At 41.1% G+C, this 22887-nt stretch overlaps 1 protein-coding gene across 2 annotated transcripts in view; it reads right to left on the bottom strand.

The window, feature by feature from the left end:
- Positions 1-22887, bottom strand: part of ANK2 (ankyrin 2) — a 793913-nt gene that overhangs the window by 663492 nt on the left and 107534 nt on the right. Inside the window, exon 1 of one of the 2 annotated variants that reach the window (XM_073602877.1) lies at positions 4559-4693. The exons of the other annotated variant lie outside the window; for it this stretch is intronic. The gene's annotated coding sequence lies outside the window, so the exon portion shown is untranslated. Of the gene's footprint in view, positions 1-4558; positions 4694-22887 lie in introns of those variants that run through there. 2 annotated transcript variants of the gene reach the window in all.

The following is a 22887-nucleotide window of genomic DNA, read 5'->3' as shown; positions in this document are numbered from 1 at the left end:
ATTAAAGTCTTCTTATTTAATTATACAGGTAAGCCTATGATGAGGTTTACCTGTAGGTACTGTAAATATCTCCTATACTTGCACTGTTTAGGGGATATTTACTATATACGCTGCTGATGACGTCATTGGCGCATGCGCTCTGAAGGAACAGCCGCCTGTGCTGTTACCGGCGGCTCCCACGCGAATAGGCGGGAGTGACGTTATTGCGGCCCCGGCCAATCACAGCGCCAGAGCCTGCGAACCCGGAAGAAACACCGGGGAAGATGTCAGCCACTTCAGCAGTGTGCGAGCGCCGCTGCAGGGCTTCGTTCTAAGGTAAGTATTTCATAATGAGCTAGTATGCGATGCATACTAGCTCATTATGCCTTTGTCTTATAGGTTTTTTTTTTGTTTGTTTGTTTTTTTTTGGGGGGGGGGGTGGTGTTACAACCTCTTTAAATATTACAGCAAGAGGAATGGGCAGAGTTTAAATGGGTAAGGATGCCCAAAACTCCAAAGTAGGTGGTAATAGAGACAGGAACTGCAGTAGAGTAATCTTGCTGCTGAGTTTTTTAAGCCCTGTACACACGGGCCAAATGCCGGGCGACATCGGCTGGTTAAAAAAAAAGAACGTCTGACATTCGGCCTGTGTGTATGGCACCATTTGGCTGGCTTCTGTCGGACGAGCCAGCTGAAAAACCAGCAGCCAACCGCCTCCTGATCAGCGCTCTCAGCCAACAGTGAAGGGGCGGGGGGTGACTCTTTTACCCCCTGTCAGAACACAACAGCTCAGCGGGGGAGATCGCTGTACTAACTTAAGATAGTTAGTACAGCAGCTCCGAGCAGAGCTGCCCCTCATAGTGTATACCAGGCTTTATAAGAAGTGCAGCAAATTACTTGCCCCCTAATGAAATATCAATTCTGGGTGGAGTCTTTTTCCATTATTAATAATACAGTAGTGTTATTATACAGGATTTATATCGTACCAAAAATTTATAGATCTGTATTTTATGTTTCCAAAATGCACTCTGTTTGTTAAAAGACCTAACATGGGGTGCCAAAAATATTATTTGGGGGTTCAGTAGTTTTATATATATTAATCTTGTGTCGAACTATCCAGGGTCTAGAAAAAAATGACACCTAATACTCGAGTCACATAGTAGAAAAGGCGGGGCAGCACTAAATAAACAGCAGTAACATTGAAAGAAATGACAGACAACTGAGGCCTCATACTATATTTCATTTAAAGTAAACCCAATCATACAGGTTACTAAATTAGTTAATTCACAAATGACTACTGGCGATACCTCTAATAAACTGTTATCCTGTAATTACAGTCTTCTCTCACATCATATTGTTATCTACTGAGAGAATATAGCACCACACATTTTAGGGATCAAGGCAACTCCCTGAATACAAACAGAAACATTGTATAACTGTACATTGATACACACAGATAGGGTGCATTATCTGTGTATACAGTGTGACAATGGCATTTCATAACACTTGATACTTATAACACTTACAATATACTGCTTTCAAAAAGGGGTCCATCTCAATCTAAAAGGTCTTATGCCCCGTACACACGGTCGGATTTTCCAACGGAAAATGTTCGATGGGAGCTTGTTGTCGGAAATTCCGACCATGTGTAGGCTCCATCTGACATTTTCCATCGGAATTTCCATCACACAAAATTTGAGATCTGGATCTCAAATCTTCCGACAACAAAATCCGTTGTCGTAAATTCTGATCGTGTGTACACAATTCCAACGCACAAAGTTCCACGCATGCTCGGAATCAAGCAGAAGAGCCGCACTGGCTATTGAACTTCATTTTTCTTGGCTCGTCGTACGTGTTGTACGTCACCGCGTTCTTGACTTTCGGAATTTCCGACAAGATTTGTGTGACCGTGTGTATGTATGCAAGACAAGTTTGAGCCAACATCCGTTGGAAAAAATCCATGGTTTTGTTGTCGGCATGTCCAACAACAAAATCAGCATAAGACAGCATAAATGTTTTACCACCACTATCACAAGACAGGATCAGATTTTCTAAACTGTGAATAGCAGGGCAGTCTGCCTAAGGCTCGGTTCACACTGCTGCGACATGGGATCCAACTTGTGAGACCCTAATTTGGATGACATGTCAAATTCAAGGTTTCCCTATGAAAGCCATCTTAACTGATACTACACAAGTCGCACTGACTTTAGAAAAGGTTCCTGCACTACTTTGGTCTGACTTGGGTGTGATTTCAGCCCTTGTACAGGCTCCCAAATAGCATCCAAGTCGGATCAAGTCGAAGGTAAGTTGCAGGGCAAAGTTGCCATCGCAGCAGTGTGAACAGAGCCTAAGACCTTACACACTATTAGATTTTCTGCAGATTTTTGTCTTCAGATTTACCAAAACCATATAATATGAGGTCAAACCTTAAGAGTTTAAATTTGTATGCAATCAGGCAGGCCCTTGCACTACATGGTTTTGGTAAATCTGAAGACAAAAATCTGCAGAAAATCTAATAGTGTGTATGGGGCTTTAGCCTCTCATAAGGCTTGTTCACTCTTATATGACTGCTCCTCCTTGTGCTACTTTTCTTTTCCCATATGATTTACTATTCTGTTTATATACTCCTTTACTAGCTATACTAGATACAACATACAAGATCTATGCTAGATACAAGAAACTAGGTCTATACTGAAACAAGATACATATATAAACTATACTAGATACAAGGTGCATGTATAGCATCTACATTATATACAAGATACTTTTAAAAGATCTATACAAAATACAAGATCTATATCAGATACAAGATACTTATATATTTAATCTACACAAGACACTTGAGCGATATACTATCATATACAACATACAAGATCTATACCAGGTACAGGGGACGTATATAAGAATTATACTAACTATACTAGATATGAGATACTTATACAAGATCTATACTGGATACAAGGCACATATATAGGATTAACGCTATATACAAGATACCTTTTTAATACCTATACAAGATACTAGGTCTATACTTGATACAAGATACATATATATTTAATCTGTGCACGACATTAGATCTATGCTATCATATACTAGATACAAGATCTATACTGGACACAAGGTACACACAGTACATAGAATCTACACTATATACAAGGTACTTATATAAGATCTATATTAGATACAATATATATATATATATATATATATATATATATATATATATATATATATATATATATACTAGATACAAGATGCTTATATAAGAGCTATACAAAATATTAGATCTATGCTATTATCTACAAGATATGAGATATATACTGGATACATGATAGTTACATGAGATCTATACAAGATACAGGATCTATACTGGGTAGAAGATACATATATAAAACGTATGCAAGATACTGCATCTTCACTATTATATACTTGATACAAGACGTATACTAGTTATATAGGATCTACCCTATTATATATAGGTACATATATAGGGTTTACAAGATATGTATATAAGATCTATAGTAATATAAACTAGATACTAGATCTATACTATTATATACTAGATACGGGATCTATACTAGATATATAAGATTTACATTATTATATAGTCGATACATATATAACATGTACAAGATATGTATATAAGATATATACTATTATATACCAGATACAAGATCTATATTAGATATATAAGATCTACATTATTATATAGTAGATACAAGATATATATATATATATATATATATATATATATATATATATATGAAATACAATATATGTATATAAGATCTATACTATTATAAACTAGATCTATATTAGATAGATTCTACACTATCATATACAAGATACATATATAAGATGTACAAGATATGTATATAAGATATATATTATTATAAACTAGATCTATACTATTATATACAAGGTGCATTATATAATGTCTATTGTAGTATACACGTTATAGAAAATCTCTTGTCCCATGAAGTGCACAACTATGACAATAGATATTTCGTTTTATGGCATACAAGTGAAATAATGGTAGAACTTGCCCCCACACAGCCCCCCTGGCCACACACTGATGCTGGCACCCTGGATTTGGTGATGTCTGATCCAACCATCCTGTGCTGTCACCCTGCCATAGGATGGGAAGGGTGTGGCCGCCTGGAGCCAGACATTGTACATTGTGGTACCCATTAGATGATGATGATGCTGCAGAATGACTGCCTGAGATCTGGGATGGATAAATACCATGGGACTCTATGAGGACCTGATAATGAGAACACACTAATAAAACACAGCAGGTCCTCCAACCAACTGCACACATGAATAAACCAACAGCAGTCCCCAGAATATCAGAGGGAACATTGCACAAGTTTGTAAACTAGGACACACAACACACTTATCACAACTTACACACACTACAAAGACAACTTCATTTCTATGAGTCTACTTAGCAGCTTTCTCCCATTCGTGCGCTGATAGAGCTGAGCAGTGCAGATGAGATAACCAGCTCTATTAAATCCCGTGCTGGCACTCCGGTCATTCCCCTCCCTCCCTATAGACAGACAGCGGGCTCACTTACTGGTACAGAAGTCTGTATGTAGATGACTCCCAGAGAAGACAGCGCCCGCACACTGGACACCCGTCTGCTTCTACTGATCGCCCATGTGCTGCTGATGCTGCTGACACATTGGTCGCACCGCCCACACCGATCAGCGGTGATGTCACTTCAAGGCGAGGTGACCAATCAGGGAGCTTAGTATCCTCTGCCACGCCCACGCCAGTCTGCCCTTCTGACAGGTGCAGTATCATCATAAGGATGATCTTTGCTCCTCTAATTATCCTTCCTATTGGTGTCGGCTTTCTCCAGCAGGGAGGTCATGGATTATCGATCAGTGGAGGGCAATATGGTTTCTGACATTTACTGATGAGCTGAGGGTGAAGGGTCCGGATGTCATATATAATCTAAATTAACCCCTTCATGCCTAAGCCTTTTTCTGACATTTGTTGCTTACAAGTTAAAATCTGTAGTTTTTGCTATAAAATTACTTAGAACAGAGAAAGAGAGAGAGAGAGAGAGAGAGAGAGAGAGAGAATGTGTGTGTATATATATATAGTGCACATAGGTGTGCGCAGTCTATTGCATTAGGGTGTGCACCCAAAACCTCAAACACACATGCCTTTCTCTGCAGCCTCAGCTGCACTGAACAGTGAATGAATGGGAAGTGCTCTGTGCTGAGCGGCTTCCTGTTCATTCACAAATTGAAGCATAGTAAATACAATTATGAATGAACGCAGTGAGTGAGGGTGTTCACTGTGTTCAATTAGAAAAGGAAGGGCTGGTAAATGACATATTGGTTAGCCCCTTCCCTCAATCTCCATCCTGAAACACCCCCGCAACAGCTGGAGGGGAGAGGAGAGGAGCCAGCAGCACTGGTGGTGGGGGGGGGGGGAGCATTAGGTGGAATAGGCACCACACATTGTGATTAGGGTGTGCCCAGGCACACCCCCTGCACACGCCTATGGTAGCGCACTACCCCCGTAGGAGATGCTGGGTAGTTCATTCCTTTTCACTAGTGTGGTTCCGTTACCCCCTTCCCTTCACAGATTGACACAGCAGACAGTCCAGAACGATTAAACATTGAACTTTATTCTTCTCTGGCACTTATTGCAGTACTGCGATACAGAATCACTCTGAATAACTCTTACAGATTCAGCACTAAGTGAAGTGAGTCCTGTCCTAAGAATACATAGTCCAGATCATATAGAGCCACTCTGAATAGCTCTTAACCTGCATTTGCTTCCAGTTACACTTTGCAGCTTTCCTTCCTCCTGTTTGTTGCTACTTCCCAACTGTACAGCACTTTCAAGTATACCCAAAGAACAATACTCTGAATAAAGTCCCTTGGGCTGACTGGTTGAATTTCTCCAGGGTATTAATTCTCTAAGGCCCAACTCCTTGCACAGACTTATTTCTGTTCAAAGTTTTTTATTGAAAAGAAGACATAAAGTTCAACAGGCAAAATTTATGCAACATGTAACAATGAGATTTATACAAATTTTTTTCCCCTGCGTCATCAGTGTTACAACAAGTATCAGGGACAAGTCACAAACAGGGGATCCGGAAAATAATCTTCGCAGAGATGGCTGCAGACGTATTATAACTATTTCCATTTACAATCAAAAAGAAAACAAAAGCTAAAGGTTTATACTTTTGCATGACAAGTAAATCTGCGAACAAGTACAGAGTCAAAATCTGATAGGTGTTTTGTTATTTGTAAAAAACTTTACCAGTGACATAACTGTAGGAGAGACGTTAAGTAGAAAAGAAAGAGTAAGAAGAGTGGTAGGAAAAGAAGAGGTAAAGAAAGACTAGAAATAGATGTGGAGAGGAGAGGAATGGTCGGGGGGGACGCATGAACCACCAAAGTACCATTAAGTCTGTCTAATGTTGTTGTGATCTGATTAAGGTTTTAGAAGGTGCTTATCGAAGTCCGGAGGTAGAAAGTGTTCAGTCCAAGAGTTCCAGATTTTAAGATGCTGGGGAATCCTATCGAGGATCGTTGCTTCTATTTTACTGTGGATCATAGCTTGAATGACCCCGTTTTTGACTTCGGCTAGAATGAGTTTTGGGGTTTTCCAGGCCCTACCTATCGTCTGTTTAGCTGCTGTTGTGAGCTGAAGGAGGAGGCAGGTCTGGGATCTGGTAAAATCTGAGGGGATGAGATTCAACAGCGCAATAGTCGGGTCAGGCTCAATGTGATGTTGAAATAAGGTGGAGGCCATTCGGAATATTGCAGCCCAGAATTCCTGTACTATTGAACATGTCCACCATATATGTATATGGGTACCCCGTTCGTTACAGCCACGGAAACAAGTAGCAGGATAATTTGGGAGAAATTTGGAGATCCTGGCAGGAACCAGGTACCATCTCATGAGTACTTTGTAGTTCGCTTCTTGAGCGATTACTTTTTGGGATGATATTTTCGTATTGAACCAGATATCAGACCAGTCCTCTGCATCAAGATCTAATGAGAGGTCTTTGGACCACTGCGCAGCATAAGAGGGAAGGTTGGTTGGGGGAGAGGTCAAATGAGTGTATAAAAGGGATATTAGACAAGGGGCATGAGGGTCAGAGTTGCAAATCCCTTCAAAAGTGGATAGGTCATCTAGTGAGGTGTGTGTGCCTATAGTTGTCTGAATGAAATGGGCTATCTGCAGATATCTAAAGACTTCTGTAGGGGGAATGTCAGCTTGGTTTTGTAGCGAAAAAAACGACTTTATAGCGGATCCAGAAACAAAGTCACATATGCGATATAATCCCGCCCTAAGCCAGATTTGGAATGAGCTTGGGTTGATTTGAGCCGGATAAAATTTCGGATGATCCAGAAACGAGAGTAACGGGGAATGAGCAGATTGCAGCTTAAATGGGGCTCGGAGTTTGTCCCACAACTTAAGGGAGTGTCCAGTAATGGGGTTACTGATTGGACCATGGGTTGAGGGGGGCAACCATTATAGGTTAGATACTTTGAGGGGGTGAAGGTCGATGGCTTCCAAACTAACCCAAAGTGGAATTTCATTTTGTGCTTGATATAGAGTAATCTGGGCTAGCTGGGCAGCGTGGTAGTATCCCAAAAAGTTAGGCAGACCTAACCCCCCCTTGAGTTTACTATGAAGTAGTATGGTTTTAGAAACCCTAGGTCTAGTGGGGCCCCATATGTATTTGGACACTCATGTCTGGATAATACGGAATACGGTGATAATATGAGGGAATAGAGATCGGGAGGACTCTATATAAATAAAGCAATTTTGGAAGCATAGACATCTTTACAGCCGCTATCCGGCCTAGCCAAGAAATACATATCGGACGCCAGGATTCTAATAGGGCTGTTAGGTGTTTTAACATGGGGAGGTAGTTGGCTCTAAATAAATGGGCCGGGTCGCTAGTTAGTTTGATACCAAGGTAGGCTATTGAGGATGTAGACCAGGTGAAGGGGAAGAATTCTCGTATGTGTTCGAGTTCTGACTGTGGTAGGGACACGTTGAGAGCCTTTGATTTGGACTGGTTAACTTCCAATCCTGATATTAGAGCAAATTTGTCTAGAAGATAGATAAGGTTCTTGCACAGACTTATTTATTGACCCGCACTCCAATGCTCTTTGCGAGGTATTGGTTCTCTAAGGCCGAATATCTGTACCTCCTCCTCCAAGACTCGCACTTTAACACCCTTTAAGTCTCTTGAAAGCACTGTTTCCCTGGGTTTCCACTCACTTGTACTCCTGATCAATCGTCCATGCTTGCCATAGAAGGTCGATCACCCAGTCTTCTTCCTGCCAGTAATAGCAACTTCCTCCTGTTAGTAATAGCAGCTTCCTCCTGATGTCTCCTCCATCTCTCCTCCCAAAGCCATATGACAAGTCGCATCCCATGCTTCCCTATGATAACCGTTCATATATGTGCAACTTCAAGTCACAGTGACTTCAAAGTAGTTCCTACACTATTTTGATCCGACTTTCATGTGACTTGAGGTCCATAGACCTCAATGAAAACCCTCAAAAGTTGCATGAAAGTTGCACCTGTATAATATAGATGCGATTTGGGTGCAACTTGTGAAAAGAATGACGGCAATGTAGAAAAAGGGAAAAGCCCCCCGTCCGCAGACCCCCGCAACCACCGGCCATGGTTGCGCAAAAGAGGCCCTTGTCCCCATCAACATGGGTACAAGGTGCTTTGGGGGAACAAATACCCCCATCTCAAAGCATCCACCCATGTTGAGGGCACATTGCCTGGTATGGTTCAGGAAAGGGGGGGGCGCTCGCTTGTCCCCCCCTTTTTTAATTCTGGCGTGGGGTTCAACCTAAAATCCATACCAGACCCGAAGGGCCCTGGTATGCATGGGGGGGACCCTGCACCATTTTTTTCATTTATTTTTCATTGCCGGCATTCTTTCTTTTACATTCACACATAAGTCATCAGTTGTTAAGGGTGCTACGGCCGGCTTCCCAGCCCCGCTCCTTAACAACCATTCAACTATTCATCACAAAGAATTTGAATCAGTTGATCAATTTTCAACCAATGCAAATTCAAATCGTTCTAAAAATTTGTAAACTCTTTAGAAAATAAAGAAACCAAACAAAACTAAATTAATTTTTCCATTCTGCACATGTCTAATGACTTAGTAGAGCACGTACAATCACGTTGGTCAAAGTCGTACCAAAACAGCACTCATATAAATTTGCATTCACATCGAAGAGTAAATCGCAATGGAAATCAAATTATTTTTAAGTCGCACAAGTGTGAATGGACTCTAAAGTCTTGTACACGCGATCAGATTTTCCGACGGGAATTGTGTTATGACAGGCTGTTGGCGGAAAATCCAACCATTTGTATGCTCCAATTGTCCGATTTTCCGTGGACAAATGTTGGATGGCAGGCTTTAAACTTTTCCGTGGACAAATGTTGGTTGTGGGATTTTTTGTACACAAGTTTGTCAGACAAAAGTCCAAAGTACAAACACGCATGCTCGGAAGCAAGGGCGAGCCAGAAGCGGTCGGTCTTGTAAACTAGCGATCGTAGCGGAGAATTAACATTCATGACGTGGCAAATTATGAAATCTCGAAATGCAGCGCACATTCTCTTCTTCTTTAATGGGATAATAATGAAGCTGCTTTGCTGGTGCTACTGATGGAGTTATTGCAAACAAATTTTCAAAGGCTTTTTTTTCTAGTGATATCAAGAATAATATTGTTATGCTTGTTGTTTTTTTTTTTTGGTACAAGTTACCACAACACCATTATCCCGTCGTTTTTAGGCTCAAAGATACAACTATGTTGGTGTCCCTTGTCAATTTTACATTGTATTTTTTAAATATAACTGCCTACTCCCAAACTGTCATTTGAAGCAAAACACAGCTAAGTATTATTCTCCACAATTTTTTTTTATTGTGCATTAAAAAAAGAAAAAAAGAAAATTAGACATGCTATCTGCCAATAGAACTTAACCAAAAAGTGCATTATATGTATCCAAAAATATAGAAAATATACAAAATCAAATCATTATTCAATCAAAAAATAAAATAAAGGCCTCATGCATGTGTCCTGCTTCTTAATACAGGGGGTCAAGAATGCCAAGAGTTGATGAAAGCAGGGGTCCGTCATCAGGAGATAATTCCGAAAATCATCTGGATTATTCTCCTGGAGCTCCCTCAGCAAAGGCATATGACATAATTGGTCACGATTAATAAAGCAACCAATTTTTAGTCCAAGAAATCCTCCTCCTCCTGCTCCTGGATTGGACTTGGGTCAAAGCAATAACTCCAAGCCCAATAATAAATAACAGGTTATCTCCTCCAATCCCGCAACATGTCTGGTTGACGAACGGCCGTTCAGAAACAAACTGAAAAGCGCGAAATGAAAAGCGCAAAATGAAAAGTGCAAATCAACACTCACCAAACTTCTACTAACACGAAATTAGCAGAAGGAGCCCAAAGGGTGGCGCCTGACAATTGAACTTCCTCTTTATCGGCTCATAGTATATCCAGTACGTCACTACGTTCGTGTTTGTTGGCCGACAATTGTGCATCGTTTGTATGCAAGACAAAATCCAGGCACACGCCCTTCGGACAAAAGTCTGATGCTTTGTCTGCGGAAAATCCGATCGTGTGTACGAGGCTTTAGTATGGCAGTAAAGTGCAAAAAAGCTGGTTGTCGCAAGTTTCAAACATACCTGCTGTGTGGACTCTTGCAACCCGCACAAAAAAAAATGAAGGCTGTTTACCCCAGGAGATGGTGAAAGGGAGGCTGCTGTAATCACATCTGTAAAAGTCAAACTTGGAAGACAATATTTGTGTATAATTTATGCATAAATTCAGCTGGCTCTCTGTTTGGATCTACCCTGGGTCTCATTTTCAGTTGTTTTCACTGAATGTGAATGCATTTGGTCATCACATGCACTATTAGAATTGCCAAGGTTTGTTTTGTCTGTCCAAAGAAATATATATAAAAATAAATATAAAAAGTATGCATAAAAAATGACAGAATTTTATTGCAATGCTTCTTCCTTTAAACTGTGTATTAGAGGGTGAAATGAACAATACGCCTAATAAATCATGTACATTAGACAGAAGTATACACAAGGGGACAGGTCGCCAAGGACACCTTTCTCCTATCCCTAGCCTTGGGTATAATAGGGAAGCTGACATGCTTTTAATATACACATGGGTATACAATATGTACAGAGAAACATTTTACATTCCATGGAAATACTTTCTGTGGATAAATACACATGTATTAATTATAAAATGAGGATTATTTAATGTGTGTTTTTGCTGAATATAATGTCCGGCATCTTCAACATGTCTGTTAATTTTTATATTTTATTAAAATAAAAAAATACTCAGCATCCTGGGGCTCCAGGTACACACCCAAGTAATGGGCATACCTACTACTGTACATTTACCACCATGTTAGTGATACAAAGCTAAACACAATAAAATTCATTTTTAAAAAATGTAAAATGCCTAATATTAAATTGTTTTTGTTATAAATATAGAAACCTATGTCATTTTTAAATTCATGCTGCTATTCTTAAGTGATCACCAGTGAAAGTTTCATTTGTGTAGGTATTTTTTTAATTAAAGCCAGACTCTGCCTTTTAGACATTTTTTTTTTTAAATATGTGGTTCAGCAAAGTTAAAAAAAAAAAAAAAAACACCTTTTACTATAATAGTTAATCTGGAGCTGTTCCCCACAGTACTTCCTGTGAGCTCAGGTCATGTTGGACACACCCCCTAGGGGCTCACAATATAGTGCACACATGTTATTGTGTGAGCACCACACTGTCCAAGAGGAAGGATCATTCCCTGCTGCTGTGGAGGAAGAGGACATCAGTGGACTGTCCATAGGACTGAAGGAAAAAGGGTGTGTGTAGCTTCAAGAAAGGGGGGGGGGTGTTAGGGAAAAGGAGCTGGACTTTAAAAAGAATCTCTCGCCACGAGCATTTGAACACGTAGCACTTTACTAACCAAAGCAGCACATTCCAATTATTAGGTTGTTCTTAATATTCTGTATCTTCCTCATGTTGGGAATATTGGGGTGGAATGCACACCAAAAACTTAAACAAAAGAGAATTTTAAAGTGTATAAAATATAATTAATTTATTCCAAATAATAAATTATTTTGTCATAAAAGGCAAGACTAAAGTGGGCTACATACTATAGGAAAATCGGGCAAATGATCGGCCTGTTTTCCTTGATGTTTCACAGCAAGTCAAAACCGAGGTTATAATTAATGTACGAAAATTCTCGTATGACAAAGGCTTTTCTTTGTTACCTGTTGTTTCTGATCATGCGCAGTAGAGCTGCACGATTAATCGCTAAGAATCGTTATCGTGATTTTTTTCCCCCTCGCGATCTTAACAAAACATTTTCCCAATTCTTTCTATGCAGAGAATTCTCTGCTGAAGCCAAAAGCTGTCAAAAAAAGGCAGTCTGCCAAGTATCACAACATTCCTCAGCCCCGAGCTAACAATAAACATTGTAACGTTTTGTTCTTTAGATCAAAGGAGTGAACTTCGGTCTGTAAATGAGGGAAGTTTAACTGCTTGTAGTCCAGCGCACGCCGATTTACGTTGGCAGAATAGCACTGGTGGTAAAAAGGGCGTACAGGTACGTCCCCTCTAAGAAGCAGTGCTGCAGGCACGCGCACGCTGCCGGCGGCGCGGTGACTACGGGTCCCGCAGACTTGATGTCCGCAAACGTGTCACAAAGAGGTAGAACGTGGATATGCTTTTGTAAACAAAGCATTTTCCCGTTCTGCCTAGTGACAGGACGGAGATCACTGCTCTCTGTCATCGAGAGCAGTGATCGCTGTCATGTGAGGTGTAGCCCCTCCCTCCACAGTTAGAATCACTCCCTAGGACACACTTAACCCCTTCACTGCTTCCTAGTGGTTAACCCCTTCACTGCCAGTGTCATTTACACATTAATCAATGCATTTTTATAGCACTGACCGCTGTATAAATGACAATGGTCCCAAAATAGTATCAAAAGTGTCCGATGTGTCCGCCATAATGTCGCAGTCCTGATAAAAATCACAGATCGCCGCCATTACTAATAATAAAAAAAAAAATGAATATTAAAAATGCTAAAAATCTATCTCCTATTTTGTAGACGCTATAACTTTTGCGCAAACCAATTAATATAAGCTTATTGCGATTATTTTTTACCAAATATATGTGGAGGAATACATATCGGCCTAAACTGAGGAAAAAAATTGTTTTTTTTATATATTTTTGGGGGATATTTATTATAGCAAAAATATTGCTTTTTTTTCAAAATTGTCGCTCTTTTTTTGTTTATAGCGCAAAAAATAAAAACCGCAGAGGCGATCAAATACCACCAAAAGAAAGCTCTATTTTGTCACGTCAATTTTGTAAAACGTCGCACGACCACGCAATTGTCAGTTAAAGTGACGCAGTGCCGAATCGCAAAAAGTGCTCTGGTCAGGAAGGGGGTAAATCCTTCCGGGGCTGAAGTGGTTAACCACTTAAAGACTGAACCTTTTTTCTGACACTTGTTGGTTTCAAGTTAAAATCATTATTTTTTGCTAGAATATTACTTAGAACCCCCAAACATTATATATTTCTTTTTTAGCAGAGACCCTAGAGAATCAAATGGTGGATGTTGCAATATTTTATGTCACACTGTATTTGCGCAGCGGTCTTTTAAATGCAATTTTTGGGGGAAAAATACACTTTAATGAATTTAAAAAAACAAAACAGTAAAGTTAGCCCAATTTTTTTTGTATCATGTGAAAGATGATGTTACGCCGTGAGAATCGTGAGAGAATCATGATCTTTATTCTAAGCAAAATAATTGTGATTCTCATTTTGGCCACAATTCTGCAGCTCTAATGCGCAGTCTTTCGTATCTAATATTTCTTGTACGAAAGTGGTACACATTAAACGAAAACCGTCCATTCTGTTCACTTACGAGAAAAATGTTGGAGTTTGGTCCTTCAAAATTTTTGTTTGCAAAGTCTGAATCGGATATCAAAAGTTGTGTACACACTATATGAAAATCGAGCGAATGTGCTTCATATGGAATTTTTCTTCCGATTTTCTCATAGTGTGTACAGGGCTTAAAGCGGTTGTATTGTCTGCTTGGTGATTTTTACCTACAGGTAAGCCTATAATTTGGGTTAATAAGGCTTACCTGTAGGTAAAAAGAATATCTCCTAAATGCTGACGTCAGCATGCACCGCTGACGTCAGTGGTGCATGCACTTTACAGGTTCCGTGTATCCTGCCAGAACTTGCCGTAACAAAGGGCTCCCGCTAGAGTGACATCATCGTGGCTCCAGCCACTCACAGCGCCGGAGCCAGCGGTGATCCCGGAAGAAACACAGAGGGAACATGTCAGCTTCCTCAGCGGTGACTGGGCGTGCTTCGTTCTAAGGTAAGTATTTCATAATGTGCAGTATGCGATGCATACTATCACATTATGCTATTGTCTTGCAGGTTTTGTTTGTTGTTTTTTTCTACCGCTTTAACAGATATGTTATCAAATTTTGCATTCATGTACTTGCTAGTGTACATTTGCTATTTGTTAACGATAGACCATATTAGTAAGGTATGGCCAAAGTTCTGAAATGACCTTTTTTTTTTTTTTTTTTTTTTTTTAGTTAAGCGCATTTTGCCATAGATAAAATAATTATTTAGTTACCTTTAAGTTACTGATGAACAGGGGTGAAGAGGCTCGAAAGTGGGAATTTCCCTTGCTGATGGGTGAGAAAGTTAGTGAATCTGCACAGTCATGACTGCACACACATTTTTTCCATCAATAAGGTAGTGAAATATTTTCTATATCATCAAGGATCTTGGTGGGAGCAATTAACCTGTCTTATTTACCTAATACGGCCCTTGAAATCTTGAAATGGTGCTACCGAGCTTCACAATTACGTATATCAAGAAAGACTGAATTGAATACTGAATGAGAATGAATTGTCATTCAAAGTATGAGAGCGCTGAAAGCTGAAAATTGACCTGGGCAGGAAGGAGGTAAAAGTGCCCAGTATTGAAGTGGTTAAAGCAACCTGACAAGTAAACAAAGTCTGTTCCTGTTTAAACTTTTACTAAAGCTTATTTTACTCTAATCAGCCCTTATTAACTCATTAACCTTATTTCCTTCTCCATTCAATTGTTATTTTCCTGCTGATTTTTTTTTGCACTTTTCTATTTTATTAACCATTAATATTTAAACTTTTTGTTTGTTTTGTCTGTTAACATTTTTACACCTTAACATATATTTATAAATTTCACATTTAAAAAAGCACAAAATTAAAAAAAAAAAAAAACACTTTATTTCATTTGTAACACTTTATTTTGTAGGGATTGTGAAAGAAAAATCATTGTTGCAAGACAATATCACGAAAAGAAAGCCTTGTTTGTCTTTTAAAAAAAACAATACATGTTACCTTGATATTTTAAGTAATGACAAAGTTATCGCTGAACAAACAGGTCCGTAGCAGAATTATAAAAATTGCTCTAGTCCATAACGGGTGAACAGGTGTGAGAGGCAAAGTGGTTAAAGTGTAACTCTGTTACACCACTTGTATCTACAGGTAAGCCTATAATAAGGCCTACCTGTAGATACTGGAAATATCTACTAAAGCTGCACGGCTTAGGAGATATTTACCATATACGCTGCACCGATGTCATCGGCGCATGCGCACTAAAGAAAGGGCACAATCGTGCCATTTCTAAGGGGCTCGTGCTGTGACTGGTGGCTCCAGCGGCAACCAGCGGGGATATCGTGGACATCGTTTGCAGGTAAGTGGCACATAATGGGCTAGTATGCGATGCATTATGCTTTTACTTTGCAGGGGAAAAAGAGGAAGTAAAACCCTGTCAGTTTTTTGCCATCTGCGTCCTATAGGGAAGATTTCCCTTTACTTTTTGTCCCATAGCCAAAATAGAAAGTGAGAGAAAATCTCTGCAAATTGAGGGAATGCCGGGTTGTCAATCGGGTCACTAGAAGTAGTGTCCCCATTGGAAAACTCCCCCCCCCCCATTACTGTTCTGATTTCAGCTAAACTTTGGGATTTTCTTTTACTTTCGATAATAACGGGACAAATACAGAGTGAATCTCTCTAACAGGGGCACCGACAGCAAAAAAAAAAAAAGGTGTTCTAATCCCTCTCCGCTCTATCCAAAACTTAAAGTGTTTGTAACAAAAAAAACCAAAAAAAAAATAGATCCTGTTCCTTTAACCACTTCAGCCCCGGAAGGTTTTACCCCCTTCCTGACCAGAGCACTTTTTACAATTCGGCACTGCGTCGCTTTAACTGCTAATTGCGCGGTCATGCAATGCTGTACACAAACGAAATTTGCGTCCTTTTCTTCCCACAAATAGAGCTTTCTTTTGATGGTATTTGATCACCTCTGCCGTTTTTATTTTTTGCGCTATACACGGAAAAAGACCGAAAATTTTGAAAAAAATGATATTTTCTACTTTTTGTTCTAAAAAAAATCCAATAAACTCAATTTTAGTCATACATTTAGGCCAAAATGTATTCGGCCACATGTCTATGGTAGAAAAAATGTCAATAAGTGTATATTTATTGGTTTGCGCAAAAGTTATAGTGCCTACAAACTAGGGTACATTTTCTGGAATTTACACAGCCTTTAATTTATGACTGCCTATGTCGTTTCTTGAGGTGCTAAAATGGCAGGGCAGTACAAAACCCCCACAAATGATCCCATTTTGGAAAGTAGACACCCCAAGGAATTTGCTGAGAGGCATGTTGAGCCCATTGAATATTCATTTTTTTTGTCCCAAGTGATTGAATAATGACAAAAAAAAAAAAAAAAAATTACAAAAAGTTGTCACTAAATGATATATTGCTCACACAGGCCATGGGCATATGTGGAATTGCACCCCAAAATACATTTAGCTGCTTCTCCTGAGTATGGGGATACCACATGTGTGGGACTTTTTGGGAGCCTAGCCGCGTACGGGGCCCCGAAAACCAATCACTGCCTTCAGGATTTCTAAGGGCGTACATTTTTGATTTTACTCCTCACTACCTATCACAGTTTTGAAGGCCATAAAATGCCCAGGTGGCATAAAACCCCCCCAAATGACCCCATTTTGGAAAGTAGACACCCCAAGCTATTTGCTTTGAGGCATGTTGAGTCCATGGAATGTTTTATATTTTGACACAAGTTACGGGAAAGTAGACACCCCAAGCTATTTGCTGAGAGGCATGGTGAGTATTTTGCAGCTCTCATTTGTTTTTGAAAATAAAGAAAGACGAGAAAAAAAAAATTTTTTTTCTTTTTTCAATTTTCAAAACTTTGTGACAAAAAGTGAGGTCTGCAAAATACTCACTATACCTCTCATCAAATAGCTTGGGGTGTCTACTTTCCAAAATGGGGTCATTCGGGGGGGTTTTTTGCCACCTGGGCATTCCATGGCCTCCGAAACTGTGATAGGCAGTGAAGAGTGAAATCAAAAATTTACGGCCTTAGAAAGCCTGAAGGCGGTGCTTGGTTTTCGGGGTCCCGTACGCGGCTAGGCTCCCAAAAAGTCTCACACATGTGGTATCCCCGTACTCAAGAGAAGCAACAGAATGTATTTTGGGGTGTAATTTCACATATTCCCATGGCATGTTTGAGCAATATATCATTTAGTGACAACTTTGCGCAAAAAAAAATAAAAAAAATAAAAAATTGTCTCTTTCCCGCAACTTGTGTCACAATATAAAATATTCCATGGACTCGACATGCCTCTCAGCAAACAGCTTGGGGTGTCTACTTTCCAAAATGGGGTCATTTGGGGGGGTTTTGAACTGTCCTGGCATTTTATGCACAACATCTAGAAGCTTATGTCACACATCACCCACTCTTCTAACCACTTGAAGACAAAGCCCTTTCTGACACTTTTTGATTACATAAAAAAATAATTTTTTTTTGCAAGAAAATTACTTTGAACCCCCAAACATTATATATTTTTTTAAAGCAAATGCCCTACAGATTAAAATGGTGGGTGTTTCATTTTTTTTTTTCACACAGTATTTGCACAGCGATTTTTCAAACGCATTTTTTGGGGAAAAAACACACTTTTTTAAATTTTAATGCACTAAAACACACTATATTGCCCAAATGTGTGATGAAATAAAAAAGATGATCTTAGGCCAAGTACATGGATACCAAACATGACATGCTTTAAAATTGCGCACAAACGTGCAGTGGCGACAAACTAAATACATTTTTAAAAGCCTTTAAAAGCCTTTACAGGTTACCACTTTAGATTTACAGAGGAGGTCTACTGCTAAAATTACTGCCCTCGATCTGACGTTCGCGGTGATACCTCACATGCATGGCGCAATTGCTGTTTACATTTGACGCCAGACCGACGCTTGCGTTCGCCTTAGCGCGAGAGCAGGGGGGACAGGGGTGCTTTTTTTTTTTTTTTTTTTCTTTATTATTATTATTTTTTTATCTTATTTTTAAACTGTTCCTTTCATTTTTTTTTTTTTTTAAATCATTTTTATTGTTATCTCAGGGAATGTAAATATCCCCTATCATAGCAATAGGTAGTGACAGGTACTCTTTTTTGCAAAAATTGGGGTCTATTAGACCCTAGATTTCTCCTCTGCCCTCAAAGCATCTGACCACACCAAGATCGGTGTGATAAAATGCTTTCCCAATTTCCCAATGGCGCTGTTTACATCCGGCGAAATCTAAGTCATAAAATGCTCGTAGCTTCCGGTTTCTTAGGCCATAGAGATGTTTGGAGCCACTCTGGTCTCTGATCAGCTCTATGGTCAGCTGGCTGAATCACCGGCTGCATTCTCAGGTTCCCTGTTGAGACAGGAGAGCCAGAGAAAAACACGGAAGACGTTGGGGGGGGGCATTCCCTCCCACTGCTTGTAAAAGCAGTCTAGAGGCTAATTAGCTGCTAGGATTGCTTTTACATGAAAGCCGATCGCTGGCTGAAAAGAATGATACCAAGATGATACCTAAACCTGCAGGCATCATTCTGGTATAACCACTCAAAGTCGTGAATGGCGTACCTGAAGACAAAAAAATGGTTAACAATAAAGCACAGTAAACGGTAAGGTATAAAAAATTGCATATCTGAAAAGCAAACATGATAAAACATAACAACAATAAAACATTGCAGAATAGAATACAGTAAAAAAGAGCAGAACAATAGAGAGAGAGAATAGAGAGAGAGAGAACAATAAAACGACAACTATTTTTTTTTTATTTTATATTTTTGTATGTGGTTTTTTTTTTTTTTTTACACTTTTTTTTGTAACTAACTTTTATAACTGTAACCGGTTCCAGGTTCGGGTCTCTCAAAATGCGATGGCATCTTGGGAGACCCTGTGAAAGTGTGCCTAGTCTGTGCAATGCTGTACCCTACGCTAATACTCAACTAGTGAACGGTAGCGTTCAAAACATTCACCAATGCAAAGACCAGGATTGTCAGGACAGGAGGGACAATAATAGCGGGTGTCACGCCTATATCCGTGCTTGCTGCAGACACATCTTTTTTGGGGGGGTTCGTTGGGTAGGGGTACTCGGGAGGACATAAAGAAAATGCCTCTCATGCAGCCGACTGCATTTGGTTGGGGATGTGAATGGGGGAAGTACGGGCGCTGCAGAAGCGGTGGGTTCCCAATTAGGATTGGCGAATGCAGCAGGAAGGGCACTATGGGCACGACGGGCCTGTGTTTGTCTTTTTGGTGGCAGCGGGTCACTACTTGTGCTTGCCACCTCACCAGCTTGAACTGCACTTATGGGACTCGCCACGTCACCAAGTGTTACTGCAGTGCTGGTTTGACTACGACCGGGGTGTACTAGGCCGCTGGTGCTTGCCAGTTCACCAAAACGCTACAAAAAAAACTGTTAGCGATCGCAGGGATCAGGCCTGACTCTGCGAACGCTGCAGTTATGCGTTTAGTGTTTTGTAAGTGTCAGTGATCGATCGATACTGCACTTGGGTGGGCTGGGCTGGGCCGGGCGGAGGGGCAAAACGCAGGTGCTAGCAGGTATCTGGGCTGATTCCGCTAACACTGCGTTTGTGGGAACCCTAAACTGCTGGGGATGCTAGTATAGATCTGATCAGATCAGATATTGATCCGATCAGATACTATACCACTAAGGGAGGTGTACGGTGCGTGCGTGGGTGTTAGTGGTACTGGCGCTAACCTGACGCTGCCTGGGGCTGGTGCTTGCCAGTTCACCAAAACGCTACCAAAAAAACTGTTAGCGATCGCAGGGATCAGGCCTGACTCTGCGAACGCTGCAGTTATGCGTTTAGTGTTTTGTAAGTGACAGTGATCGATTGATACTGCACTTGAGTGGGCTGGGCCGGGCGGAGGGGCAAAACGCAGGTGCTAGCAGGTATCTGGGCTGATCCCGCTAACACTGCGTGTTTGGGAACCCTAAACTGCTGGGGACGCTAGTATAGATCTGATCGGATCAGATATTGATCCGTTCAGATACTATACCACTAAGGGAGGTGTACGCTGCGTGCGTGGGTGTTAGCGGTACTGGCGCTAACCTGACGCTGCCTGGGGCTGGTGCTTGCCAGTTCACCAAAACTCTACCAAGAAAACTGTTAGCGATCGCAGGGATCAGGCCTGACTCTGTGAACGCTGCAGTTATGCGTTTAGTGTTTTGTAAGTGACAGTGATCGATCGATACTGCACTTAGGTGGGCTGGGCCGGGCAGAGGGGAAAAACGCAGGTGCTAGCAGGTATCTGGGCTGATCCCGCTAACACTGCGTTTTTGGGAACCCTAAACTGCTGGGGACACTAGTATAGATCTGATCGGATCAGATATTGATCCGTACAGATACTATACCACTAAGGGAGGCGTATGCTGCGTGCGTGGGTGTTAGCGGTACTGGCGCTAATCTGACGCTGCCTGGGGCGACGAATATCACCGCCGGGTGATCAGGGGGCTAAACCTTTATTCGGTAATAAACGGCGGGTGCCTCGACACTATAAAAAATAAACGAACTAACCAGCGTCACCCGTAACGGTTATACGGTGATCAGTGGTGAAAGGGTTAACTAGGGGGCAATCAAGGGGTTAAAACATTTATTAGATAGTATATGGGGGTCCCTGTCGCTATAAAACGCTGACGGCGGACCTAAATATTTACCTCCCTAACTAGCGTCACCAGCGACACTAATACAGCGATCAGAAAAATGATCGCTTAGTGACACTGGTGACAGGGGGTGATCAAGGGGTTAAAACTTTATTAGGGGGGGTTAGGGGGGTATCCTAGACCTAAAGGGGGGTAATACTCACTGCCCTAACACTGTAACTGTCACAAACTGACACCATGCAGTAATCAGAAAAAAAAAAAAATACTGCTTGCTGTCAGTTTGTGACGGGGGGGTGATTGGGGGGGGATCGGGGGGCGATCGGGGGTGTAAAGTATGCCTGGCATGTTCTACTGTGTGTGTGTGTGTTGTGCACTCACATGTCTTCTCTCCTCGGCGCTGGGACGGAAACTGCCAAGCCGAGGAGAGATGACATCACATCCTCTGCCTGTGTGAAACTACACACAGGCAGGGGAGGATTCCGATTGGCTGGGAGCGATCGCGAGGGGGGGGCCACGATCGGATGGTCTCCCCCTCGCCTCCCGACGCTCCCAGTCAAATGCCGACCGCCGCTGGCACCGGGGGGGGGGGTCCGATCGGACCCCCCGCCCACGGGAGGCAGATCACGTATGGGTACGTGATTCTGCCTGCCCGTGCCATTCTGCCGCCGTATATGTGCGTTAGGCGGTCGGCAAGTGGTTAACCACTTCAGCTTCGGAAGATTTGGCTGCTCAATGACCAGAGCATTTTTTGCGATATGGCACTGCGTCGTTTTAACTGACAACTGCGCGGTCGGGCGACGCTGTACCCAAACAAAATTGATGTCCTTTTTTTCCCATAAATAGAGCTTTCTTTTGGTGGTATTTGATCATCTCTACGTTTTTTATTTTTTGCACTATAAACAAAAAAAGAGCGACAATTGTGAAAAAAAACATAATATTTTGTACTTTTTGCAGTAATAAATAGCCTTTTTTTTTTCTAAAGCAAATTTTTTCCTCAGTTTACGCTGATATGTATTCTTCTACATATTTTTGGTAAAAATTCGCAAAAAGCGTATATTGATTGGTTTGCGCAAACGTTATAGCGTTTACCAAATAGGGGATAGATTTATGGCATTTTTATTATTATTATTATTATTATACAGGATTTATATAGCGCCAACAGTTTACGTAACGCTTTACAACTTGAGGGTAGACAGTACAAATACAATACACTTTAATACAGTAGGAATCAGAGGGCCCTGCTCCTTACAGCTTACAATCTAAGAGGGAAGGTCAAGAGATACAAGAGGTAATAACTGTGGGTGATGTGCTGATTGAGAAGATAAATGTACAGTTGTTAGGTGGGGGCCAGATAGGCTTCTCTGAAGAGATGATTTTTCAGGGTTCGTCTGAAAGTTGATAAAGTAGGAGAAAATCGGACGGATTGGGGTAGAGCATTCCAGAGGATGGGAGAGACTCTGGAGAAGTCCTGAAGGCGAGCATGGGATGAGATGACAAGGGAGTTTGAGAACAGGAGGTCTTGGGAGGAGCGAAGAGAACGATTAGGTTGGTATTTTGTGACTAGGTTAGAGATGTAGCTGGGGGCCAGGCTGTGGATGGCTTTGTAAGTTATAGCTAGTATCTTGAATGTAATTCGGTGACTGAGTGGCAGCCAATGGAGGGATTGGCAGAGGGGTGTAGCAGACGCTGAGCGGTTTGTGAGGTGGATGAGCCTGGCAGCAGCGTTCATGATGGACTGAAGTGGGGATAGCCTATTTAGAGGTAAACCAAGGTGGGAGATGACCAG

Source organism: Aquarana catesbeiana, linkage group LG01, assembly GCF_042186555.1.
Source record: "Aquarana catesbeiana isolate 2022-GZ linkage group LG01, ASM4218655v1, whole genome shotgun sequence".
Classification (NCBI taxonomy): Eukaryota; Metazoa; Chordata; class Amphibia; order Anura; family Ranidae; genus Aquarana; species Aquarana catesbeiana.
The sequence above is the reverse complement of the archived record's forward strand: the minus strand, read 5'-3'. Positions and strand labels throughout refer to the sequence as shown.